Source organism: Lepidothrix coronata, unplaced genomic scaffold, assembly GCF_001604755.1.
Source record: "Lepidothrix coronata isolate B3197 unplaced genomic scaffold, Lepidothrix_coronata-1.0 Scaffold148, whole genome shotgun sequence".
Lineage (NCBI taxonomy): Eukaryota > Metazoa > Chordata > Aves > Passeriformes > Pipridae > Lepidothrix > Lepidothrix coronata.
In genome coordinates, this window is record NW_016690328.1 from 695,229 (window position 1) to 722,708 (window position 27,480).

The 27,480-nt window shown below is 48.9% G+C and overlaps 1 protein-coding gene across 11 annotated transcripts in view; it reads right to left on the bottom strand.

Annotated features, from left to right (window-relative positions):
• ADGRB1 (adhesion G protein-coupled receptor B1) overlaps positions 1-19,299 on the bottom strand; it is a 291,927-nt gene extending 272,628 nt beyond the window's left edge. For 10 of the 11 annotated variants that reach the window (XM_017828467.1, XM_017828471.1, XM_017828470.1 and 7 more), the window contains exon 1: positions 18,569-19,299. The gene's annotated coding sequence lies outside the window, so the exon portion shown is untranslated. The remainder of the gene's footprint in view (positions 1-18,568) is intronic. The other variant, XM_017828466.1, reaches the window with a different exon arrangement.
• Positions 19,300-27,480: the final 8,181 nt, after the last annotated feature.

Here is a 27,480-nt window from a genome sequence, read left to right on the forward strand (position 1 = left end):
TTTGGGGAGTTATTTGAAATTCAGCAGCGACTGGTGTTGGAGAACAGAGTCCACTCAGAGTCTCTCTCTTCCCATTCATCCCCATCCCGGCGAAGGAGGGAGGGGGGGATGTAGGATGCAGGCTGAGGAGCTGGAAAAACAACCAGTCTCCTTATAATAATTCCTGCCTGGTAGAGGCATCCTCTGCCCACAGGGAGGCATTTGAACCTTGACTTCATGGACTTTGGAGGGAAGTCATGGCAGGACAAAGCCTTGGTGCTCACAGCAGCCAGGGGCTGAACGAGCCTCTCTCCTCAGCACTGCTTTTGGCAAGTTTTACCTCCTCCTTTGCGAAGGCCAAGTAGCTTTTTTGCCTCTGCCTTAGTTTCCCCAGGTGTAACATAAGAGTAAAACTGTCACATTTAAAAAATGGGAACATTCCTAAGCTGAAAGCTAAAAAAGAGTGAAGCAATTCCTATGGAGCAGAAAAAAATCAGAAGACCAAGATACGGATTGGATAAAACCAAACAACACGCTGTGAAAGAAGGCAACATATCAATCTAGGACACACTGGGGGGGGATATTTTCAGGTTTCCAAATATAGGGAAGACACTATCTTTGGCCATATCTAATATATTACCTGTATTTTCATGCTTGGGTTAAAGAAAGTGAGACAGGGTTGCAGAGGAAGATCACTAAGATGAGGAGGAGAACATAAGACTTACCAGGAGATACTGGTGCACTTGGCTTTGTACAAGGAAGGTGAAGAGAAAATTAAAATACCACAATTAAAACTCTGAGGAGGAAGCATCAGGGGAAGAAAAAGGGAAGAAAAAGGACAATGATGCCATGAGAATAAACAGGTTTGATTTGGCAAAAAAAAAATATACCTGGGTTGAGGCTTTAGCCACCAAAAAAAATTATTGTCCAGGGCTGTCAATCTTGTATGTTTAACAAAGAAATCTCCCTGTGGAGGTGGAGTTCACTGGGAAGGCAGCTGGATTTGGGAAGTGTCCTTCCAGTTCTGCCCTTCTGTATCAAATGGAGAGAGATGGAAACATCTTCACAGCTCTGTAGGTTCCGGCTTGTCTTTAGAGCTGAGCACAACAGGGGGGCTTTGCTTTAATGTGTTTCTCCACCCCGTGAGCTGCCTCCTCCGTTTCCTCTCAGGTGTTTGGTGACTCATCAGCAGCCAAGGGAAAGTTTTCTGGTCTAACCTCACATTAAAGTCTCCAATAGCTCAAGGACTCGAGTGACATCCTACAGACCTGACATCTGCCTTCTACAGGCAGGAGATTTGTCTTCTCATTTGTCTCAGCTCCCATTTGTCTGCTCATTTTTAATTTAAGGTCCCCCATCTGTAATGCCTTGTCCTCAAGGATATAGATATTTTAGGGCTCCAGGGTAAATTCCAGAGAGAAACCTTACCCTGGTAAAGTATAGCATGATGCTAACAAGACAGGTCACATTCCAATTAGTTGGTACAAGCCCAGAAGCCCTTCTCATTCCAGGATTTTATCCATGCCCGTGGCAGGGAAGCTGGAACTAGATGATCTTTAAGGTCCTTTCCATCCCATTCTATGATTATACTCTATTCTTACCGAGCTTTCTTGGAGTCCTCTCCTCCTCCTTTGAGCCTCAGCCTCCTGGTAAACCTCTGGGGGTTGTTGAACACCACAGAACTGGGGGCAGAAACCTCTTCTTCATGCATTTTCTTCCCTCCTGCCTTATTTTCCTCACAATGTCAAAGTAAAGGTATTTGAGAGACATGAACCATCTCCTGCCCCCTTTTAATGTGGCAGAAGTCTTTGCACGTGGGCAAATTTGAACCCGGAGAAATGATCACTCTGAGTACAGTGACCCTTAATCCTCTCCTATCTATATTATCCCATGATGTTCCTCCTGCAGTCATTACCCTCTCCAGCACATGCATATTTAGAATAAAAGAATCATTAAGGCTGGAAAAGGCCTCTAATATTATCGAGTTCAAACATTAACCCACTTATTTACAGCAGAGGCACAAGGTTCTCCACATAGGTGTGATTTTTCTCCACATAGGTGTGACTCTAGGACTCTATCCCACGTTTAAATCTCACCTTCAAGCCCAAAGTTCCTGTTGACACATTTCTGTTGTCTAAATATAGGCAAATTTAAGTAAAAAAAAATCAGATGTTTGATCTCCACATGCCCAGTGAACCTAAATTACATGTCCTTTGCAGCCAGGATGCTGATAAATGTTGCTAAAGTGCCAGGGAGAGCTTCATTCCCTGTGAACTGCTGCTTTCAGTTTCTAAGATGCTGCTGTTCGAGAGACAGAGCTCCTTGGAGACGGAAAGAAAAGATACAGAGGCAAATACTTCACTCCCCATGGAGACTGGATTCTGTCCTTATTAGTGCTTGATAATCTCCTGGTCCTTTCTGACTTACCTCTGCCCTCAGATTCTGATACTTCTGGGGCAGATCTGGCAATATCCGACAATCAGAATTCCTTAAGTTATGTAATTATAAAAGGCAGTTAGTATTAAAAATAAATAGCAGTTTAAAAAAAAAAATCCCAACTGTGGTTGTTGAATCAAGCTGGAGAGGCTGACCGTGGTTCAAATTCCAGATTTAAATAAATAAATAAATAAGAAAGATTTCTAAGCAACTCATGATCTGAAGGGATCCAGTTTCATAATTTCCAGATTTTGTATTTTGGCTGTGTTTCATAACTGTGTGAGCAAAGGTGAGGCCACAGATTTCTCCGTTCAGGCCCATACAAAACTCAAAGAGGATTGTACAATTCACAGTTAAACCCAGACTGGCTGCAGGTTTTGGAGAAGACTCTCCAGCCCACAGGAGGAGCAGCAGTGTGACCCCAGCCAAAGACTGTGGAGTCCCTTTTCAGCCCTGACTGGAAATGTGGTTGTCCCTCACCACTGCCAGATATTTTGTCTTTTAGCACCTTGTCCATGTTGCTATTTTAGATTGGGTGTCCTGTGCTACCTTGTTCTCACTACACTAGAGCAAAAAAAAAAAAACAACAAAACCCCAAAAAATAACCTAACTCCCCTCAATAATTAAAAAAATCCACTAATTTATATAATCAGAGGCTGAAAATATATTCCACTGAAGTTCTGAAGCAAATGACATCTTCTCAGGAAATACTATAGTGGACACAGGCACATGTGTTTTATTTATAGCTCTGGTTTTACTGCAGTCACTCGATCAAGCATGGCCAGTCCTCTATTTAGGCAAATGTGGTTTATTTCTCCCCAGCTCAACTTTAAAGGGCAGTTAACAGCTTGTCCAGGGTGTTTGTGAGGGATTTTATGAGCACAACTTAATAACAGAGATAGAAAACTGTCATTCAAGAAATGAAGCTGCAAGGAAGGGAGGCAGATTCCCCCTTGTTGCTCTCCCAGAGAGTGGACTATGATATAGGGATGCTCCCAGGCTCCCTCTTCCTGCCAGAGCCCTGACTCAAGGCTCAAATCTCCCTCTAAAGCAAGGTAAGGCATCCTTTTAACAAGCTCACCTGACTGCCCTCACAAGAGCATCCTTGCAGCTGTGGGAAGAACCTGCCATCCCTGTCCACAGGAGCTCAGACAGGAGATCCTAAGCATTCCTTTTGTCCTGTAAAGAGACCACTTAAATCAGAAAAAGCCAAAATGTGGCTACAGCACCAGCTATTAAGGTTATAAGACTGATGATCAGGTGATAAATTTGACCTAATTCCTTTTGCTATCACCCTGCTCCCTCTCTTCCCTTCAATGGTGTCTCTCCAACTCCAATTTCACTGCTGCTAAGACCCTTGAAAGTGTTTAAAAGCTTCCCTGGAATTAAAAAAATAATGATTCTTCTCCTTGATTTCGTCTGAACGTTATGTCTTTTACCTCAAATTTGCTGTTGAATTTAGAGGATGTGCCTACACAACACTGCCATGGAAGGACCCCCACGAAGACATTAACATCGTGTAACCTACTAACCCCTTGCACTGAGTTGCATCTTCCCCTGCAGACTCCAGCCCCGCCCTCCTATGGCAGAAACCACGTGGCAGAAACCACGTTCCTTCCCGAACACCCAGGAATAGATCTGGGCCAGTTCCATTCCCTATAAACCTGCACTTTGCAGTCACAGATGTCATCCCTGACGTTCAGATCTACCTCAGTCTATCTGTGGGCTTGGAGCAAACAGGAGGGGCATCAGAATCCTCCTGACACAGCAAATCTGGAGAGGAGAAAGGGGGGAATCAATTTTTATAATACGTGTTTGGCACTACATAATAGATATAACTCTAAATGCAAGCCATAAAGTTGGAGAGGCTTGTAAATTAAATCCATTCTGTCCCTTTTAACTAAAAAAGTGACCTTACTATAGAATTAAATGTGAGTTTTACCCAGTGATCTATGGAGCTGTAAAGGTGCATTGTAGCAGGGGGATGTTATAGCACAGAGAGGAGCCCCCACCCAGCTCAGCCCTGGAGCTGCTGTTTGATTTAAAATTAACACAGAGTAACTGGAGAGCTGGGAATTTCACCCCTTTCCCTGCCAAAAGAAGGTGACTCATGTCTCTGCTGGGAACAGTCCCTGGACAAATTCTCCTCTGAACTATGACCAGTTTTGGGATGGGAAAGGGCTGCCTGAGTGGGGATGAAAAAACTGTTCTAAAAACATTTCTAAAAATTAAACTATCTGCACAAATGCAGGGCAGTTTTTGGATCTGGGTCCTATCCCTGTTTAATTTATCAAGCCCTAACTCCAGCACAAGATGGAGAGAGAATTGGAAAGTACCCTGGGGTTCAGCAAAACGCCATCATGGTGGAGAAAAAAGGGATGGAAGAACCTGATTACTCATGTAGTGCCTCCATCCCTCTGCTCCAATAATAATACAGGAGAAGCTGAAATACAAAAGACTTGACATTGTAACCCAGCCCAGAGGACACAATTTAGGATGTTCCTGAATGCTTTTGAATGGCCAGAAATTATCAGGTTTTGCCTCAGAATAAAATAGGGTTTGAAGCCACTGCTGGGTTACAGGTTGGTGTTCATGGATAAAGGCTCCCTGAGCCTGCAGGAGACTCAGTGCTCCAAGGAACATAACCCAGGATTGAAGCTGCTCCACTTCCAGTCAGCACAGCAGCGAGGAAAATCACTTCCCCCATGCCAGGGATGAAACAGATGCTCAGGGAAGTCAGTGGAGTGTTACCTCATTACTACTGAGAAGTGGTGCAAAGGAGGAGCCAAGAGACTTCCCAGATATTGAAAGTCACTGGAACTTGGACCAAAAAAAAAAGCGCTGCCAGGTTGTGTCTCTTCTCTGTGTGCACTGGGCTGGTGTTGCCCTGTGAGCCACAAACAGCCATCAGATGTTTAGATTAGGTTTAGGTTTGATATTAGGATTTTTTGATTTTTCACTGTAAAGGTTGTTAAGCATTGGAACAGACTGCCCAGAGAGGGAGTAGAGTCACCATTCCTGGAAGTGTTCAAAAAACACATGGATATGGCACTTGAGGACAAAGTTTAATGGTGAACATGGTGGTGGTGCTGGGTTGGTGGTTGGGCTTGATGATCTTAAAGGTCTTTTCCAGCATTAATGATTCCATAATTCTATGAAACAGCAAGATCAGACTCAGGAGAGCAGCCCAGATGGGTCAACTTTATGCTGGAGACATGACAGATGCCCCACTCCGCTGTACCTGGACACTGATGCCAGTGGCTCTCTTCTCATTTTGGCTTTTCTTTTTCTCCTGCTGACATACCATTTATTGGTATTATTTCACTTAGCAGTGACATTTTTATCTGCAATTTTACTGTTGGACTCCACAGGGACAGGGCCCAGTCTTAGGACCCATCTGAGGGACAGTCCCACGAGCTGGACTTGATGATCCTTGTGGATCCCTTCCAACTCAGGATACTCTATGATTCTATGATGACCATTCCCACCAGGGATTTGTTACCCAGATAACACCAAGCGCTATCCAGGGGACAACATGGGCCAGGGATTATTGCTAATAGACCTTAGGATCAAGACTAAGCCCCAGGTGGGGAGATGGAGAGAACTTAGTCCTGTGGCAACAACTTGCACCGTGTCACTTACTCAAAGAACATGCCCTGACATGTACTGCTGATTAACAATTATGTGATATTTCATTGATCTGCAGGGATCCAGAGCCCTACACACACTAGAGATGCTGGAATACCAAAGTAGCTGCAAGGATTAACTAGAAGAAAAGAAGTTTTAATAGTGCCCAGGTGAAACCCACCTCCAATCCTTAATTAAGAAAGATATCTTAAAAACAGTTGATTTTGCAAAGCACAACAGTGCTCAGACTCAGTCAGTGCCCCTACAAGCCCCCATAGTGCCAACAAAGGCATCTTACCTCCCCAGGCTTCCTCACTGTTCTCTCAGTTTGAATATTTCCCAATGTTAAAGATTTTACTCTAAAAGGGGAAGAATAGTTAATATTTTGTGGAGCCTCGATAACTTTTGGAATCTTCCCTACAGACCCTATGAAATAAAGGGAAGCAGCCACTAATCAGCAGGAGCTGGGCTGGGTTGGTGTCCTCCACCTGCTAATTCTCTCTACCAAGCCAGGCTTTGTGCTGTTACCATTTCAAAGCTATTTATGGTTAATATTTGGCAAATTCCAACTACTGCAGCCATCTAGGACCTGCAGTCAAGGTCAAGGATCAAGTCAAGAACATCTGGAGGACAAGACCCACCAGCCAGAGTCCTCGTCTCCAAATAAACTAGTGAATAAATAAACCCCCAGACAATTTCAAGTGCTGAAACTTCATTTGGATTTTCCACAGAGATGGTTGGAACTGGTAATCTCAAAGGTCTTTCCCAACCTTAATGATTCCATGATTCTAAAATTCAGTTGCTTGCACACCAGCTTTTTGTCAGCCTGGAGCTCTCCCCCCATCGCTGTTCCTGCCACAGTGATACTGGGAGGCACCAACTAAGAATTGGACCCCATCGTATCCAAGAGGATCAACTTCCTTAACCCTGATCCAAATTTTCCTGAGGGTGAAAATACCTAGGAAAGGCTTCAAAGAAACAGTTCAAGGGAGTAACAGCTGTCCAGGAGCTTCACAGAGGAAAAGGGCTGAGCTGGAGGTGTAGCAAGAACCCAAGACCAGCAGGTGTTGATCTCATGCCTGCCAACAATTCACTTTCCACCTAATTCCTGGAAATATTCATCTAAGCCATAGACCAAAGAGCTGCCTCTGTGCTCAGGAGCTCTACATCGGCCATGCCCAAATTCAGGGCTGTCCAACTCATGGTGCTTGAGTGTTGTGAACCCAAAAGGGATCATCAAGAAAAACTCAGAGACACCAGACGGCAGTGATCAATAATTTGGGAAGAAATAAAGCACGATAATTTTAAATGATTCACTCCATTGATGACCCAGGAAACAGTCAGAGAAGTTGCCACAAAAGCAGGGAAAATTAGGGTTCAGGCAGAGTGCCAGCTGCCGGTGTTTGGTGAGGGTTGGGTGACTGGACAGAATAATTAAACCACCAAAATCATCTTCCAGACCAGAAGCCAATTTGCACAGCTAAAAACCCCTTTGATATCCTCCTTCTCTAACTGTCTGAGGAGTTGCAGCAGTCATCAGGCCAACACTTTCAGAGCAGGACATCTGAGTGGCAGGATGGGTCACTGAGTGGAAGGGAGGGAGGGCTGAGCAGCACCCCTGATTCCCAACTCTATCTCTGACATTTGCACTGGGGTGATTGATTGCCTTCCCTCCACCCCACTCCCCAGCTACAAACAACTCCCTCGGGGAGATTACACTCCGTACTCTGTAATCAAGAGCAACTTCAAAAGGGCTTAGCACTGAAAGAAACCCTCTGAGGGACGGGCATTGAGTGGGAAACAAACACAGCATTTGGGTTGTAATTTGAGGTGGGAGGCTGAGGCTTTAATAACCACGTGGCTGCGTTGTGCCGGGCACCTCACAGCTCATAAATGGCATTTATGGGAGCAGGAGGTTGCAGGGAGAGTTTTGGGTCTGCGTGATAGGCAGCCCCAAGGTGTGGAGCATCTGAGGGGTTTAGCCGGGCAAGGAAGTTGTATTTAGCACCAGCTTTCCTGTCACGCCCCAGCACTGTCACCTGCACACAGGCAGAGCCTGGTGACCCAGCTCCAGCACTGGGAAGCGTCGTGTCCTATTTACATCCAACCACCCTGTTGGGCAAGGGAAGGGAGGTGAGAAAAAGCAGTGCTTTGTCCCATATTCCCCTCCCCACACAAATGTGATGAGTTCCATAAACACATTTAAGACCTACTCAAGACAGCGAAGAGAAAGTTGTTTCAGTTCCCTGAACCTTTTAAGATGAGCTCCAACCCAACAAATACTCCTTGCACTTGCTGGGAGCTGTTAGGAATCATGATTGGCTTTACCAGCCATATCTCTCATGCCCAGCACATCCCACATCATATTCGAAGGTGTTGGATTGTCTCAAAAGTCCTTTTGTGAAGATCATTGCTGCTAATGAGAACTCAAAAGCCCGACCAAGCAAGGGAGGGACCCACCAGCCATCAGCAGCACAGAACAAGGAAGGAGCTGTTTCAGCTTGTGGTGGAGGATCCCTCCTTTCCTCATCTCAGAAAATACCCCTGACTGCAGAACAAGCCAAGGCTTTTCCCAGGACAACAGAAGAAGTTATTCACAGAAAGGCTTCAGTGATGGGAATAAAAGAATGTTGGCATCGCATCTCAGGGCAAGGTGTGTGCGTGTTTCTGATCGAAGAAATGTGGCAGCATTGCCACTGGCCACAGCCCTGCCAAAAAATCAGTGTAAGACCCCATGGAGATGCAGGGATATGGACTTACCAAGAAAGACCTTGTCTAGAAAACTGGGATCCAGTCAACAGGAAATCAATCCAGGACTTTCTCCCAACAGAGGGGAAGGAGGGTCTCTACTTCTGAGGGGTGGTAAAGCTGTCTCATGAAATAACAAAAGGTTTTTCTCTTACTCAAAACACATCATGACCTTAGATTTCAGCCCCCAGCCCCAACCATATTTCCTCCTTTCTGAGAAGGACACCCCAAAGGAGGTTGTCACATAGTCCCACCCTAGAATTTGTCCTGCAGAAGAGCCTTCAGTGCTTTTCCCAGGACACCTTTAAATACCCTGAAGGCCTCCAGCTCACCATGTACAGGCAGCTCCTGAGGGCAGCTGTGTCCAGTAAGGGCATCAAAATCTGCAGCACTTGTGTCTCATCACAAGATCACAGATGCTTGAGGTTGAAAGGAACACCCTGAAATCACCTCCTCAAGTCCACCTCACAATATTCCCCAGTTTTAGTAGAGCATGTTTGGACTGAATACCACTTCCAGTGACATTTCCATGCCTGCAGGCACTTCCCAAATGACAGGCAGTTGTCTTTTCCCTGAGGGATGCCTCGGGTACATCCACAAACATGTCAGCTCTCACAGCAAAGGATGCCTTCCTGGCATTTCCACTCACCCCACTTAACTGGATCCCTCAGCTAGTGAGTATTTTGCTGGGATCTCTCCCGGCTTCCCCTCTGCCCTCCCAACCTTGCTGCTCTTCTGCCTGTCACCATCTCTCCTGCTGGTAGTAGAATCATCTCCATCTGGAGAATCTGGAATTCCTGACAGCACTGCCATCCCTGTTAACATACCTAAGAACCCCAAGCTGGCAGGAAGCAGCAAGTCCCACAGGACAGACAGTATTTGACATTGTCCCTGTTATTTTTTTAAGTATTCAGGATATGTAGCAAATGTGCATTCTCTATTTAGTTATTCCTGCATTTACCCTCATGACTGACCTGCAAGTGCTAAAAGGGGTGATTGGAAGGCCAGTGCTGTGTCCAGGGACAGGACCTGAGGGAATGGCCTGAAGCTGTGTCAGAGGAAGTTTAAGTTGTATATTAGGAAATGGTTCTTCCCCCAGAGGGTGGTTGGGCACTGAACAGGCTCCCCAGGGCAGTGGGCACAGCACCAAGGCTACCAGAGTTCTAGAAGTGTCTGGACAACGCTCTCAGGAACATGGTGGGATTCTAGGGATTGTCCTGTGTTGGACTTCATGATCCTTGTGTGTCCCTTCCAACTCAGGACATTCCATGATTCTACTGAAGTGTGGGCAACTCAGAGGCCTCTCCCATGTACATCCCATATATGACTTCTCCCATAAACACCCACTTGTTTGCCTGCCCACATGCTCTGTGAGCACAATCTCCACGCTCCTTATCACAGCCTCACACTCCTCTGGGCTGGCTGCACTCACCAGAGCAGACCAGGCACCAAATGTCCTTTGTCACGCGTTCTCCTTAAATCAAAACCCACCCCTGGAGCCATCAGAGTTTCCCTGGAAAGATGCTGTGCCTCAGGCAACACTTGCAAGGCAGGCAGCATGTCTGACCACTGACTAACCGTATCACTGCCAAGCTCCATCCCAAGTGGAAGTGCCAAGACAGCTCAGCCCTGCTCAGGGAAGAGGTTCATTGACATTTACACATTTAACATCACCAACGACCTAAGAGACAGCGGCTGCACAGGCTGCTAGGTTACAGAACTTTCCTCTCCTCCCATCCCCCATTTCTGCCATAAAAATCAGAGGCTCTGCTGGAATTTTATCCTCATAGAGAGGTATTCTTGGGGCACATACAAGAAACAAATTCCCTGGCCATCACCTGCACACAGCAAGATTGTAATAAGCTCCAAAAAAGCAAGGTGCTCACCCTTGCCCCTTCCTTTGTATGCACAAATGTGTGGAGCATTTTGTTAGCAATTAACCCCTGTTTCAGCTCAATAGAGCTGATCAGATTGTAGAACAACATCTGAGAAGTGGAGATTAGAGGGCCAAGCTCTTTAGTACTTAAGGCACCAATGCAGCTACTCAAAATTTGATTTCTCTTTCTTCACTGGCGGTTGATTAAAGCCTTTTCAAGCAGTTCTTTCCAACCTGCAGATGCTGAAGTCAGGTGATTGAGGAAAAACTGGGGGTTTTTTTGGTTTGGCTTTTTTTTTTTTTTTTTTGGCTGGGAAATGGCAACAGCATGTATCTCAAGAATCTCAGAATAAAAATCGGGCCCAGAAAACACACCTAAGTGTGTGTCTGTCTGCACACATGCACTAATGCATAGCTTTGGTAGAGCTGACCACAGCACAGACATGCAAAGGCTTTAATAATGTGGTTCCAGAAGGGAGAAAACACTCCTAAAGCAGGAGATGAGTCCAGAAATAGATTGTGAGAGGATCAATTTTTGCTGCATACTGATTTATTCAAACCTTCTACGGTGGCGAAGCCCTCTATAACAAAATATCTGATTACAGGACTATGACCATAAATTCTACACACCCTCAAGCAATGGCCAATGAATAACTGACTTGTTAAGGGAACAGGACCTGCACAATGAATAAATCTACCAACAGGGCTCTCAATATAAAAGACCCCACCGGGACAGATTTCCTGCTGAAGGTGTATCGACTTTCATTTGCAGGAACCAGCAGATATTTGTTTCCAGAAGATCACCATTGTTAGATTCCTGCTCAACAACATCCAGTTTCAGCCGGACTCCCACCCCAGGATTAATCCATTTGCATGTCAATGAGTGCTGGACTACACAGAGGGCCATTCTGCAGCATTATACAAAGTCTCCTGGAAAAAATATGTGTTTAATCCAGAGGGAATCCAAGGCAGGTACAGGAGATTTTCATACTTCCAAAGCCTTGGCTCTGGAGAGGCTTCAAGAAAATAAAGACTGAGAAAGGACAAGAAAATATGACACAGAAGATTTAAGGGTGGACATACACTCACAGTCAAGGCACAAGAAGAATAATTCATTCTTTGTGCTTAGCTGGTGTCCTTCATCTCAGAATTCCAAAGGAAATGTTGTTTGACCACATCCAGTTGAATGCTGGCACGGAGCCCCCCTGGGAAGGAGGAATCCAGGCATTCCCATTTCACAAATGAGAACACCCAAGTGCAGAGGGACCAATGTCTTAATTAACTGTGACCTGACTCCCTGGCCTGAGCCACGGGGCTTGGCAGTGGATGAGATCAGCCCTGTGAGGATGTCCTTGGTCCATAGTGGGAATTGCAGCTTTTAAAATCAAGCTATGGGGTTTTATGTTGAGGACACCAAACCTCCAGTGGTTTGTAGACCTGGAGAATTAAATGATCATCCACAAGAAGACAGGAGCACAGATTGGACAAAAAGTTTTGGCTCCAAATCTATTTTAGCATGGATATCATGACCCCTATCCCAAATGCATTTAGAGAGAGAGAGTTCTGCTAACTCTCAATGAATATGGAATAGGTACATCTGCCAGGGATGGGATATTCCTAATAACTGACAGAGGGAAGAAAGAAAAGAGACATTTTGCAAACAGCAAGGACTGTGCTCCAGGCCAGCTGAGCTCCAAAAACTGAGGGAACACCTCCATCTAGCAAAGCCAGCCTGTAAACAGGCAGCTGACAAGGTGAGCATGCAGGTGGGAGTGCTGAAATCACAGCATGAGGTATCACAAGACCTGCCTCTGACCAAAAAACTAGATGTGCAGAGAAAGAGCTGGCAATGATATCTACTGGTACCTGCACATGGTTTGCACAAAATGGTGCCCCAAACATATGCAGGATTCCTGTGTCCTTCTCTCAGGACAAATCAAGTCAGAAAGCAGCAGCTCTACCTGGAGTAAACCAACAACTTGAAAACTGATGCTCACGGGAAGGAGGATTTTGTATATTTTATATATCTTGCTGCATGTGTGCACTTCAGCCAGCACACAGTGCATCACATAAGATTACACCCATCTGCTTCCATTTTTACCCCCAGCTACTCCAAACAGGTAGTTTTCCTTCCTTCCTAGATTTTCTTACAAGGGCTCTGTCCGTTCTTCCTCCAGATCCCGTTTGCTTTCCCTGATCCTCCTTGTCCCAGGGACAAGGCAGGGCACCAACAACACAGAGCCTGCCTTTTCAACAGCTCATTTGTCACCAGCTGGTCACTCCTTAATCAATGTTTTATGAAGGGATATTTCAGAAAAAAATGCAGAGGGAGTAGGAGAAGGAGAGTAGGAAACCATCCCTGGTTTAATTCTGATAACATTGGCAGGGGGTGTTTCGCTCCAACAAATTAAAATCAGCAAATCTCTCATTTTCTCTGACAGAGGTAACCAATTTAAATTTTCATAAAGGGGGCAGTGATGTGTGTCTGCCAGACAGAGTCACCAATCTAGCAGCCCTCTGATTTAAAATATTATCTTTCCTTTCCTTTTTTTTTTTTTCTTTTTTTTTTCCCCCTCTTCCCTCAGAGCTTCCTGAAGCAACATGACAGATTATCTCAGCATAATCAGACTAATACAAACCCCTCGCTCCAAGAGGCACCGCGAGGAATTTCTAAGCCCAAGACGTGACGACAAATGGATGTTCTGAAGGGACTTCATTTACTGCTCATTCTCCTTTCCCTTATTCTTTTTTATTGTTGTGTTTTGTAGCCTCAGCACCCTGCAAACCGTATTAAAGAGCCAAATATCATATGGAGTGCATGTAAGAGAGAGGGAATTACTCTCTCCCCGTGGGCTGCCCTGCCAGATTGCTCTCCAAAAGACAAGTTTGACTTCCAGTTGATAGTTTCTTATGTTCTAATAAAATGCAACCAATATTGGGTCAGGGATGGTGTGGGGTTCTGGAAGAATTGCCTTTTGGGCAGAAGGAACATTAAGAACGGTTACAAGGCAGATGGAACCTCCAACACTGGGATGCTGGAGGATGCTGAAGACCAGGATAACATCTGTGCTGGCCCTGACTTGGAGAAATGAGGGTTGGCACAGCTCCCTGTTGTAGTGATTTGGGACTTAGAGGGCTTGTCCCTGTGGATTTGGGATCTTAGGGGGCCATACATGAATCACAGAGTTACAGAATGGTTTGGGTTGGAAGGAACCTTAAAGCTCATCTCATTCCACCCCCTGCCATGGACAGGGACACCTTCCACTAGACCAGGTTGCTCCAAGCCCTGTCCAACCTGGCCTTGGACACTTCCAGGGATGGGGCAGCCACAGCTTCTCTGGGTAACCCATTCCAGTGCCTTACCCGTCTCATAGGGATGAATTTCTTCCTAATAGTTAATGTAAAGGAAAGGAGTGCATCTCAAATCAAAAGGAGCCCCTCTTTCTCCAGTGCAGATGGAACAGTGAAACGCTGTTTTCCCTGGAAGACATCCCTCCTATCCCCACCTTGGCTGAGAAAACGGTGCCCCAGCCCCTTTCTTCCTGTGCTTCAGACCCCAAATCCCTACGCCACCCAAATATATGGATGGACAGCAACTCCCACCAGCAACTTAACTCTTGGCCAAGTTTCACCCGAGCACAAGCACCACCCTCCTGCCCTCTTTAATCTCAGCACCTTTTGCAAACCTCAGACAAGCAGAGAGCCCAGGGAACTTGGGGAAGGAACCATGAGAAGGACACGGGAGCATCCTGTGAAAGGTGAACACTGGGATGTGATGGGGACTTTCTCTGCAGCCACACGGAGCCGTTCTGACATGTGCTGTGACACCAAGACTCCTCTGCAAACCCCCAGGCCAGGTGCCAGCTCCCTTCCCTTGGAAGGCTCGCTTGGGGATGGGAATTTTCTCCAAGGGGAGGAGGCAAGCTGGTTCCAGAGACAGCCTGTCATCCATCTTGAAGAAAATACTCCTCTCTCTTTGCACCTCTCCTAGAAAGGTGGCAACCGGTCCACTGCGAGCCCGGGATCAGCCCCGGAGAAAAGCATTGACTCATTTGTTTACCAGCGCAGGTTTCCTGGAGCTAATTAATGAGCCGAGCTGATCCCCGGCAACAGGTATCGATGACAGGGGATTTCCTGCGTGCTGCACTCGAGCTACGGGAGAAGGTGAATCTGGATCTACGAACACGTTGCTTTCCCCTCTCCCTCCCTCTAAAAAGGGGCAAAGAAAAGCCATCTGTAGCCGCACAGTCACTGCGGGAATCCCTTCCATCATCTCCCCTTCCCAGGAGAGATGATGGGGCACGATCCCACTATGGGTGGACTCTCAGGAGCAGAGTGCTCGGGCATCCTTTTCCCCCGCTTGTACAGAGCAAGGGATGGTGTGAAGACCCTCAGCAAGCCCTTGGAGCTGGGGGCTGCCCCCCTCAATCCTGGGCACGGAGGTAACAGAGCTGCTCACCCCACTTGCACTCCCATGGAGACCCCGTGGAAGCTCAACGAGCCTCTATTTTCACAACGATGTTGAAATTGGGAAGAAGAGGGAGGATGAAACGTGGGGGAGTGTGGTAAAAGAAACACGGGGGAGGGGGGCAAAAAGTCCATGGGAAGGTGATGCTAGAGAGTGAGACATAAACCCCCGTGGGCGGCGTGTTTCGGGTGCGGGGTGCGAGGCAGCGCTTCTTGCGAGCCCCAGCCGTGCAGGTGGGGTGTTTTTGGTTTTTTTGGGGGGGAGGGGATAAGGGGGAGCAGCGCTCCACGGGCTGTGCCGAGCATCCGAGCGCTCCGGGGGCGGCGAGCGGCGATAGCCGGGCTGCGAGCGCCACCTCCCCGCCGCTCGCCGCAAGCCTCGACCGCCCCCGACAGCCCCCCCGGTACCGCGGATGGGCAGGGGGAGGTGTGGAGGGGACCCTGACACCAGGTTGAGATGCCCTCCCATCCTTTCCCAGCCTCTCCCGCCCCCGCGGTTCCAGCGGGAACGGTCCCGATGCTGTGGGAAGGATGGAGAGTGTGCATGTGTGTGTGCGCGTGTGTGTGTTGGGAGGGGGTGTCATTGAGTTTAGGGTGGTTAAAAAGGGAGTCTGTGGGGTGATGTAAGGGAGAGAAGGGCTGTGTGACTGTCCCAGACCACCTCTGAGGGCCTGTGGGGCAGAGAATGTTGCAGGTCTTCCTGGTGTGCCAAAACAGTGGGATGGGGGGGTGCTCCCCCCACCGTGGAGGGTGCCTGTGGCTGCTCCTTGAGGTCTGATTGGAGATCAGGTGTGTCTCCCCACACACACATTTCCCAGCCAGGCTATGGGGTCTGGCACACGGACCTGCCTCAGTTTCCCCCGTGTAAGGAGAAGAGAGGTAGAGAAAATTCATAACTAGAAAACCCCTGCACTTTGCAGACAGTCCTTCCCTGAGCCTCTTCACCTTTAGTGGTCGGTTATGAGGGGCTCCAAGCCCCTATCCCTCCACCCAAGGCTCTGCAACACCATCCCAAGTGCTATGGGAAGGGCCAGGGGTCCTGCTCCTGCCCTGCCTGTGCCTTTACCCCATCGTTTCCTCCTGGCCTTCCCCTTCTCCCTCCACAGCAGAAGCAATGCTGCACCCTGACCCCTCTAGATCACACAGAGCATGGAGGTCCCCGGTTCCCCCTGCCTCAGCACCCCCGTGCTCCTCATGCCCCTCTGAGCACCCTCAGACAGGGTGTCCTGCCTGCTCAGCCCTCTGCCTGTCCCCTGCCTGGCTCAGCGCCGTACCCACCCTGTCCCCTGGCAGTGCGGCTTGGCTGGTGCAATTCCTCAGCACCCTCCCAGGGTAAAAACCTCCCTGGCTCTTCCCTGAGACCTCCTTCCTGTTCCTCGGAGAGGTCTCCCGCACAGAAAGGACTGTGGGACCCAGGTTAATGAGTCATTAATTAATTAGGGACCCACTTAATATGCATGGGGAGTTGTTTGTTTCCTTTAGCTGCCCGGACTTTGGATGAGATCCCAGCTCTGCGAAGCCTCCAGCCTCGTCTCCCAGCTGATAATAGATAATACAGATATTTCAGCACCAGCCAAAGCAGAGTCATCACCATTAACACACAGCCCTCCCCGCTCCGCCGCGGAGGTCATCAGGCAACTCCGCCGAGTGCCGGGGGCTCATCCCTCCCGGCTTCCCTCAGGCTTTGCACGGTCAGGTGAGAGCAAACCTGTCGCTAATCAACAGGTAACGGGGCTGGGGAGGTGTCCCCTGCGCCCGGAGCACCCCTGGCTCCCTCCCAGGGAGGCTTTGGAGACGCTGCGATTCTCGCTCTGCCGCACAGGCAGGTTTGGGCATCTGTCAAAGTAGCTCCGCTCTTCCTCAGCCCCCTCCTTCCCCTCCTCCTCTTCCTCCTCCCTCAGCCATCAGCTGTCAGCTGGCCCTGGCACTCGCCAGACCCGGTGCTGGAGGTGGGTTGAGCCTGAGCCTTGGAAAGCCTCGGCTCCGAAGGGATGGAGTGGTCAGGGGTGGAAGGGGGGGTGTCTTTTTGCCCTCCATCCCTTTGACCTTGCCTTGATGCTCCCTTCCCTACCACCTCCTGTCTGTGCAACGGATTCACAGGGGTTGTTCCCGTGGCCAGGGCAGGATCGGGGACCTGAGTGTGAGTCACAGTCGAAGGGACCTGGCGGAGTTGATCTGAAACCCGAGCCTTCGATTCGGGGAGCGCTGCTGCTCTCAGCCAGGACCGGGGGCACAACCAGGCTGAAAAGTCCCTTTGAAACATCCACCTGATCCCCTCCATCCCGCTTTTCCCCTTTTCCTTCCAGCCTTGGCAAAGCCATGGCTGAAACACCTCTCTGTGAAAGTCTGAAGATGCATCAACAGCCACCCTCCATCAGCGAATGTCAGGCCGTGAAAGGGAAGGGGGCGGTGGGGGAAGAGGGAGAGACAAATTTTGCGATTCATTCCCACACAGGGTGATTCAGAACAAGATGCTTTGTAATTACGCATCCCCGATGGAGACTCCTTCTCTCGCCACCCTCCTCCCCATCCTCAAAGAAAGGCTAAGCCGTGCCTGGGTGCCAGCATCCCCCAGGAGCACGGCTCCGGGAGCAGCATGTGTGTGTCTGTGTGTCTGTGCCGTACTCCGAGCCCTACACAGGCTAAAGGCTCATTTTCTCCTCCCGTGTGAAGCAAAGTGCTGATAAATGGCATTTGGGGGGGCAACATCAGGGGCTCACCCCTCCCCAGCCGTTGCCTCCAGCCCCGGGTAGGAGCCACACAAGCGGCGGAGCAAAAAAGACCTTCACCCTCCCACCACCTCTCCAAGGCAAAAGGGGAAGGCGAGAAGCTGTGATAAGGGCAGATTCACGCCCGGGGCAGGCAGCTGCCTGTCCTTCCGAGACTTTGTTTGCCAACATTGCAGGCTGAGGAGTCCCGGACCCCAGGGCTGCCCGCGAAGGCACCGCGGCTTCACAGCACTTTGCAGTTCAGCCCCGGCTGGCTCTGCAGCTCTCCTGCCGCGATCCCCCGCTCCTCTTCCCTCTCCTGGTTGCCTTCCCCCCCAAAAAAACCAACCCAATCCCCAGCTGCTTTCCCCAGGACACGACTGCATTTCCCCCTCCGCATCCTGCAGACATCAATATTTTCCTCCACCGCTTGATGTTTGCCCACAGGACCCGCATGCACAAAAGTTAAAACTTCCCATGTCAGGGAATGATTATGCTCTATCCGTCCAAATTGCAGAGCTGAGGGGACGAAAGCACCCTCCGGGTGCTGTTTCCAGGGGTAAAAGCAGAGGAAGGGGCCCCCAGCGCTGCCCCCATCCCTGCCTTCCCTGGGGATGGAGACAGACACCCCCCCCCTGCGCTCCAGGCAAAGCGCAGCCCGGAGAAGTCGCGTTCCCTTTCTCCCTACCCTCCGTTGAAGAAGGAAGGGTGGCCGGGAGCCCCTTACCTTGCCGAGCTCCCCAGGTTTTATATCCTCCTTCTTCCCTTTGTCAAATTCCAAATGGAAACCAGCAACATATCCAGGGGTAACCAGCCCAACATTGGGCAGCGCGTGAAGTCCAAAGGATGGCAGAGCTCTCCCTCCCTCCTCTTCCTCCACTCTCGCCTCTACATATATATATACATACACATTTATATATATATATATATATATATATGTATTAAAGGGAAAAGGGGGAAAAAATCCTAAAAGAAATGGGGGTGGGAAGGGAAAGGAAGGGAGAACCTTTGGTGTCTCTGCAGACAGGCAGGTAGAAGAGAAAAGCCGAAAATAATTAAGCCGTTTTTTGAGGAATCCTTAGGAGAGAGGGAAAACGCAGTTAAAAGCCAGTAAATCATTAGATCCAAGCAGACAATCAAGTCTTCTCCTTTGGAAAAAAAAAATAAAAATATACAGCAGGGTTCAGAGTAGCTTTCCCAGCAGCGAGGAGCGAGAATGGTCTTCTTCAGAAAGATATGTTTGTTTAAAATCCACTCGTCTGCTTTTCCTTCTTTCTCTCTCTTCTCCCCCCACTTTTCTTTTTTTTTTTTTCTTTTTCTTTTTTTAAATTCTGCTTCTGAATCTCTCTCTGTGAAACTAGATCCAGTCTTTGTAGCCAGGGGCTGCATTAAGGATTACATCAGGCTTTTATAAGCTTTCCAGATCACACATTAGAGTGAGAGAGAGAGAGAGAGAGAGAGAGAGGGAGGGAGGGAGGGATAGGAGGGAGGGATGAAATGCACACACACATACACACGCACAGGCAGCTATAGGCAAGGACCCGAACTGACACGGTATCGCATCGGGCATGCTCCGCTAGCCTACAGGATGGATGGATGGATGAATGGATGGATGGATGGATGGATGGAGCAGAGGAGCCCAGCGACAGCCGGAGCGCGCTGGAGCCCAGGCAGCGCAGCCTCCCCGGGACAGCTTAGCCCTAAGCGGGGAGCCAGGAGGTGAAGAGGGAGCCGGGAAGGTGGTGGTGAGGATGGCGAGGGCTCTGCTCCCCTCCCCGCTCCCCAAAAAACCTGCGGAGGTTCGGCGCGGAGAGGTGCCGCTCGCCCGCAGAGGGATGCGCAGAGACGCGGCTCGGCGCTGCCGGGGTACCGTCGGGGACAGGGGGGCTGGGGGGCTCTCCCACCGCCCCCACGGAGCCTCCCCGGAGCTCACAACCTGCCGAGAGGGACGGGACACGGGACAGGGCGGCGGGGACCACCGGGGCAGTGGGTCCCCCAGCCCCTCAGCCCGGCAGGCGGGGGGGTGATGAGGGGGAGGGCGGTGATGGGGGGACCTCCCCCAGCACCCCGGTTTGGCCGTGGCTTTGCACCAGGGCAGGAGACGACAACAGCCGTTAACCCTTTCCTAATTGTTTGATTTTAACCTCTCTCCTGGCATCCTCCCCAATTCCTTGCTCCATTAACCCAAAATATTGGGAGAATGAGGTGAGGGGGATATCACATCCACGTAACGCCCCAGGGGTAGAAGGAGGTGGGGGAGAGGGAAAGTTTGAGCAGATGGAGGAGGAGGAGATGGGCTGGGGTGAAAGGCTCAGGCTGCATCCCAGCAGCTTTGGGCTAAAGCTGCTGCCTCCGGCTTTACAGCCCAGGGAAGGTTCCCCGGGAATGAGGAGCCTCCCGAGCAGAGGAGGGGGTCTGGGAAGGGAGTGGAGGGGAGAGGGATAAGGCTCGAGAAGGGGGGAAGAGCTGGGGGTCTTCAGAAGCTTGTCAGACTTCAGGACCTGCCCCTTGTCTTTAACCTTTTCTACTCCAAAAGGGGGAAACCACCCCCTTTCCCTGACAAAACCACCTCCCTCCCTGTCCGGGGCTGCTGCTTCCCAACAGAGGAAGGGCACAGACCTTCCCGAGGGGCAGAGGTGAAGATCCCATCTGCCATCAGCCTTTATCCCTCTGTCTTAGGGAGGGTGAAGAGCACCCCGTTTCTCCTCACAGGGACTCTCCAGGGCACCTCCACCCCCTTCCCTCGGCCTTCTTTCCCTTTCCTCCCTTCCCTTCACGTCATCCAGCCCTTTTACCCTCGTTTCCACACCTTCAAACCTCTTGTATCCCTAAAAAACTTCGCGGGGAAGGAGAAAAGAGAGAAAATCCTTCCTTCAGGGGAGCTGAGCAGCAAGCCCTGGCTGTGGTGGAGCGCAGCGAACCAGCCTCTCCTCATCCCCAGCCGGCACTGCAGCATCGCCGGCCAAAGGCATCTGTGACATCTCCAGTTAAGCAGGGACTGGAGCAAAGGGGCAGCTGGGGCCTGAAATGCGTGTTTTTAGCCGACAGGCGGCTATGCTGGATTAGCGCCGTGCATGCTCCGAATGGAAATCTCTCCCTTTCTCTCTCCAGCCTTTCGGGAGTTTGTTTTCTTGCAAGAAGGTTCCCTGCGCCTCCGAGGCCCCCAGGGATTTCTTCTCTATTTCTCCAGCCTCTCTCTCTCTCTCTCTCCAGCCCTGGCAGGTGCAAACAGGAGAGGGGAAAGCTTTGGAGGGAAACACGGAGTGCTTGGGAAAAAGAGCCTAAGAAATGTGTTCTGCCCCTGTGAGCCCCGTGGGGCAGCTCTGCCTTGCTTTTGGGGTGGTGGGGGGAATGAGGGGCACTCACTTTCCCTGTCTTGTGGTTGGAGAGGCCAGACAGAGCAAGGTGCAGCTGGGAATCTCTCCTGTGTTGCATGGCAAAGAAGCTCAGCACGAGGAAGAAGTGCCAGAAAGTGCCCCTGAAAAAACTAAAACCCATTTTCAGTTCCCATTGCTGCAATGGGGAGTGATGGAAAACGCATCTTTGTGGGAATGGGGAGCTGTACTCAATGCAATGGATCATAAAATCATAGAATATCCTGAGCTGGAAGGGACCCACAGAGATCATCAAGTGCAGCTCCTGGCCCTGCACAGGACAACCCCAGGAATCCCACCACGTACCTGAGAGTGTTGTCCACAGATGCTGAAAAATGTCCCTGCAGCCTGTTTCTTTCCAGGCCTAAGTAGAGAAGTTTGTGAATCCCCAGACCCTCATTTAATAAAAGGGTAGACATGACCCAAACCTTAAAAATGAAGAGAAGACAGGCCTGAGCTCCTCATTTCTCACTGTGTGCCCTCCGGGGAGAACTGAGGGTGAGCTGCAACACTGAACAGGACATGTGAGGATTTGGGGTCTGCAATGGGTTGAGGTAATCAAATACAATAACTCACCTTTTCTCTCTGGTTTTGCACATCTGTGAAGGGATGAAGAGGAAATAACTTCACCACAATGCACAGGGATCTGTGAAGTTCACTCCTGTAGGATATCTGGAGAGCAAAGAAATCTGTTCATAGAGCAAGAGATGCTCTCAAAACATCAGGTCTCCTAGACCTGATATGTCTGCCTTTGGGGAGACATATACCCTTCCTTCCATCCTGCCAAAACAACCAAAGCATGGAATCCACAGGGAGAACAGTCCATACTCTTAAAACAACACATATAAGGACACCTTTTTTTCATGGTTGTCTCCCCTGCTCCCCATGGAGGGGCCTTGCTGGGACCACTCTGCCCAGCTGTATGATTTATGTGACACAGAAAGACTTAGAACAGAGATCCCTGCCCTGTTTTGCTTGAAACTGTGCAGAAATGACCAAAAGGCCTCAGCTCATCCCAAACTGGCAACCTCTGTCCCATCACAACATGGTGTGATGACTCCTGAAGTTACTCAATGCACCACCGGGACCTTCCAGTGTCATTCCCAGAGGAAAGAGAAGCAGACAGGAATAGCAAAAGCAGGGATTAGAAGGCCCAACAGCTTCTGGGACACACCATCCCCAGACCATCTTGATGGTGCTGTAAGGCCAACCCACCCATGACAGCGTCTGGGGAGGTGCTGGGTGGGTTTTATAACAAACACTGGCTTTGCTGTCCAAAAACACAACCAAGAGACAGCTATCATTCTCTTCTCTGCTCTGTGGCCTTTGTCCATGGTCTGTTTTCTGTCTGGGTTTTGGATGACTGAAAAGCTTGAGTAGGATCCAGCAGTAATTTTCCATTTCCCTCTGTCACCCCCCCCCCAGCAAACTCAATAGAGATAAACAAACTCTCTACCCTTACAAACACTTTGAATTTAGAACACACTTATTGCACAGAAAATGCCTCTTGTTGTCAGAGGCAACACTGGTCAAGAGTAAAAAATGGGATGGGAATTTCCATGGATAAATGCAGCACCTCTGGGAATCTGCAAAGAGATTTTGGGACAAGGATTAAGCTGCTTCGGGGGCCTAAGTGGGTCTCAGACTACAAAGTACATGAGGGAGACGTGAAAGAGAGAGGAAAACATTTTCTATCTGCCCCATTTTTCTACTTTCTTTTGAAGCACCTTCTATAGATGAAAATAGTCTGTTTGGGCTGGAAACTGTTCAGAGCTGGTTTAGGTTTGTTAACTCTGTCCTCCCACCTCCCACTTTGGAAAGGTAGGGTTGTAGTGCCATTGGAATAATATATCTGCCCCTAAAATCCACTGGAAGCACAATTCCAATGCAGAGAAACTGAGTTCAGTTTGTTGGAGGAGCCCCCTCCTTCCAGGGGCAACTCCAGCCACTGGAGGTTTAAATGAGGATGGCAAGAAAAAAAAAAAAGGGAATGCCTGGGATTCCCAGGGGATGTGTTTGAAGAGGATAACTGCAAAGGAGGACAGCTTGTAAGTAATCAGTTTACTTCCCCTCCAGCAACAGATACCACTGTGTTTACATCTATAGCACCTTGCATTGTGTCTGGTTAAAGATCTGCTTAAACATTTCGAATTTCCAGCCAGTCACATCCTTCTGCTGAAGGGTAACATGGAATAAGTCAGCTTTACACAGGACTTGAAGGGGATTTTCCTATTCCCCCCCTCACTGGCTTGTCATTTCCACCTCACTTTTGTTGTTGTTGTTGTCATCAATTTTTTATACATATTTCTAATGACTTTTGATTCCTGTTACCAGCTGTGGTTTCTGCTGGCAGGAGCTGCTCAGGAGTGTTAAGGTTCACATCATCACATGTCAAACTCAGCAATCACAGCCTAAGGTTCACATCATCACATGTCAAACTCAGCAATCACAGCCTCTTCTAAGGGCAAGGGAGGAAAGTCCTGTTCCTCCTCACATGGGTTGCATCTATTAAGTGAAAAAATTTTCTGTGTTCAAGGAGTGTCTTGGCTCAAAGTCCTCCATTCTTGGACAACTTGCAAAGAGGCTTCTCCTAAAATGGGAATTTAGCATTAAGCCCATTTTCTAGACTTGTAAAGTGAGGCAGGGCAGCAGTCCCAGCTTCCTGAGTGACAGCATGGAAAACCCTAACTCCAGCCCACTCCCTTAACCAGCCTGCTTTGCACACCAGGGTCAGGGGACAACTTTATGGAGCCCAAAAGAAGAGTCCTAATGAGGGGGACAAGCACCAGCACACACAGTCATGGCCTGAGACGGTGGATGGAGCTTGGATGAGTGACTGGAATGTTGGTGAGGAAGCCACTCATCAGAGTTCCAAAGCTCTGGGATCATCAAGGGGAGAGGATAAAACCCACCCCTGAAAGCATTTGTGGTGGTGGCTCTGGCAGCAGGAAGGAGTGATGGAGCCCCAAGCCTAAATATTCACGATTCTCTTTTTCCAGAGCTTTGAACTGATGCTGAGCTTTTCTCTTTCCTCACTTCCTGACTAGGAACAGAAGGGGTGGGGAGGAGATGTTCATGACATCCTTCTGCTGCCTTCCCATTCCACAATGACCATCTACAGTCACTGTGGCTCCAGCTTCCTTTACCTCTACCCCCCACCTCTTCCACATGTCCATTCCCTGACACACACACTCCTGTGGGGATCACAGGAGCTTTACACATCACTTCTGGCCAGACTACGGAGGGAGAGGGATTCCTCCTCCTGTGGCAAGGCCAAAAGCTGGTGAAGATCCAGGAACCAGAGGCTGAGGACCAGGAGTGTGAAGGTAAAAGCAAAGTGCACTTTTGGCCCAGAGTGACACCATTGCCAGTGAAGACAAAACCAAATGGCCACATAAAGGGAATTTCTCTAACAACTGCTCATCTCTTCCTCATCCTTGTTCAGAAACTTTATTTACAGGAGAGAAAGTGCTGAACAACTTGTAAAAATAGCAACGGTAATGATAATTACAGCATCATTTCACACAGTCACAGAATGGTTTGGGTAGGAAGGGACCTTCAAGATCATCTTGTTCCAACCCCACCTCATGGGCAGGGACACCTTCCACTAGGCCAGGTTTTTCAAAGCCCCATAGATCCTCTTGGTTGGGTGGCCTGCAGCAGCCCCCCACTCTACTGTCACCTGTCCCTGCCCTCCCTTAATCCTGACCCATAAACTCTCCTTCAGCTCCTCCTCCATCCCAAAAGGAGCTCCGTGTGCTCCAGCTGGTCACTGACATCCAGGGTGACACCCCCTCCTCATCTCCTATGCCTGTCCTTCCTAAAGAGCCTGTAATCCTTCCATTCCAACACTCCAGTCATAGGATTCATCCCAATCCAGTCACAGGAACCATCCCGCCACATCTCCATGACGCCAGTAAGATCACACCCCTGCAGGCCTGTGCACATCTCTAACTCCTCTTGTTTATTCCCCATCCTGCAGGTTTTAGAGTTAGAGGCATTTAAATTGGATCACTGAGGAAGCCAATTTCCCATCTGGAATGGCTGGAATTCCTTTGTGCCGCTCTTCAGGTGCTTTCCTGCCGACTTGCAACCCCTCTCCATGCTCTGAGCATCTCTTGCTGACCCTGGCACCAAACCGATAGGAGTGGGATGGGCTGGGATTCCCTTCCCCCGGGAACTTCATCTTCCCCCAACAGCTGTTGGAAGCTTGGAGCCACTTGTTTAAAGCCTCGGTCAGAACAAAAGGTTTCTCTGTCACTGTAAAGCAGCTTCATTTGCAGGGCTCTCCCGGCCAATGTGCTTCCCGAGCAGAGCCATAGATGGCAGTACGTGGTATTTACAGAGTTGTTTCCCCGAGTAAATCTTCTTATTTTAGCAGAAAGCGAGAGAATTTCATTTCCTTGTAGTTACAACGCGCTCAGAATGTGAATCCTAAATCAATGGAGGAAGCAAGAAAAGCCTCCTTGCCTGAGCACTGGCAGACAGAGCTTGAAATGCAAAATCCCTCTGTGCTGTATAGGATTGTCTATCCCCTTTCACAGGGATGATACCTGGAGAGTTGAACAAGAAAACAATTTTCCATACTGGAAGAAGAAGCTGAAGATACCTCAAGTGACTGTCACAAAAGCCTGAAATGAGCTCAAAATTCCAGGATCACTTTCACAAAGCAGCAGCTGGGTACGTGAATGGAAGTTGAGTTCAGGACAGTCAAAACATTTTGATTTCAATACATATTCCCCCTTTTCTATTGCTTTAGTATCACTAGGTTAGCTTTAAGAATTCAAAATAATATTTAAGCAATAATGTTTGGGATTTTTTTTCCTCTTCTTTTCTCCTTTTTATAGAAAAACACTTTCACGCACTGATGTCTAATATCAGTGAACTGATACTTCTGCCCAAAGACAAAGCTAAGAACTCTATGGAAGGAATATGTAACCAATAGCAAGTTTCTTTCTCTTCCTGCTGGGTATTTGGTTTATCAGAGCAACACAGTGAAGGGACTTTATTAATCAAAGCTTTTTATTAATTGAAGCTTTTTAATAACTGAAGTACTGGTGCTGCATCAGATCAACTGATGCTTCTGGCCAGAGCTGGGGCAAACTCACATCTTCTCCCCTCTTGCAGCAAGAGAAATTACTCTTACACCTGAAGTTAAATAAAACCACTTTGAACTGAAGAAAAAAAAAAAAGAAAAAAAGTCTTCAGCAGGAACACTCCCTCCTTCCACATTTAAAATTCCACACAGCCAATGAGCCCACTAAAAGGTGCCACCTCCAACAGGAATTTATAAATAATCCCAGCCAGTAAATGACCAGATCTGTGGGTTGTTGAGTTGGGTTTGCCTGGCAAGCTTTTGGTAGTGGGGGGTGGGCTCCTATGAAAGGCTTCTGGGAGCTTCTCCCGTGTCAAAAGGAGTCAGTGCCAACCAGCTCCATGATGGAATCACCACTGGGCACGGCCAAGCCCACCAGCATCTGTGCCAGCACCCCTGGGATTTAAGATTTAAGAAGGTGGGGGGGGGGAAAAATGATGCGTATAACTCCAACCTAAGAGAGAAGATGGGAGAGAAACAGCCCTGAAAATACCCAGGTGAGTGAAGAAGGAGGGGCAGGAGGTGCTCCAGGTGCTGGAGCAGGAATTCCCCTGCAGCCTGTGGTGAGGCAGCTGTGCCCCTGCAGCCCATGGATGCCCACGGTGGAGAAGAGAAAATCAAGAGTGAAGGTGAAGGGGAAGATTTTATAAAGAAGATTTGTATTTATTTCTCATTGCCCTACTCCAGTTTAATTGGTAATAAGATAATTTCCCAAGTTGAGTGTGTTTTGCCCATGACAGTAACTGGTGAGGGATCTCTCCCTGCCTTTATCCCAACACATGAGCATTTCCTTATATTTTCTCTCCCCTGTCCAGCTGAGGGGAGTGAAAAAGTGCCTTTGATGGGCACCTGCCACCCAGCCAGGGTCAGCCCACCACAGTCATCTTCTTGCCCCCATGTTCCCAACACCCAGGGACTGAACTCCACTTGATTTATTTACATACAAGGACCCAAGTCAGCTCTTCACTGATGTCAGAAGACATAAGCAAAAAAAACCCAAACCAAAACTGCAAAATTTCACACATTAGTGGTTTACAACCTCATTTTTCAGATTGAAACATTTCAAATCATCTCCCAAGCCTAATTCTTGGAAGACCAAGTGCTACCCGGCTCCCACAGAAACCAATGGAGATGGTGAGTGCTCAGCCCCTTTCAGGATGTGTTCCTTTG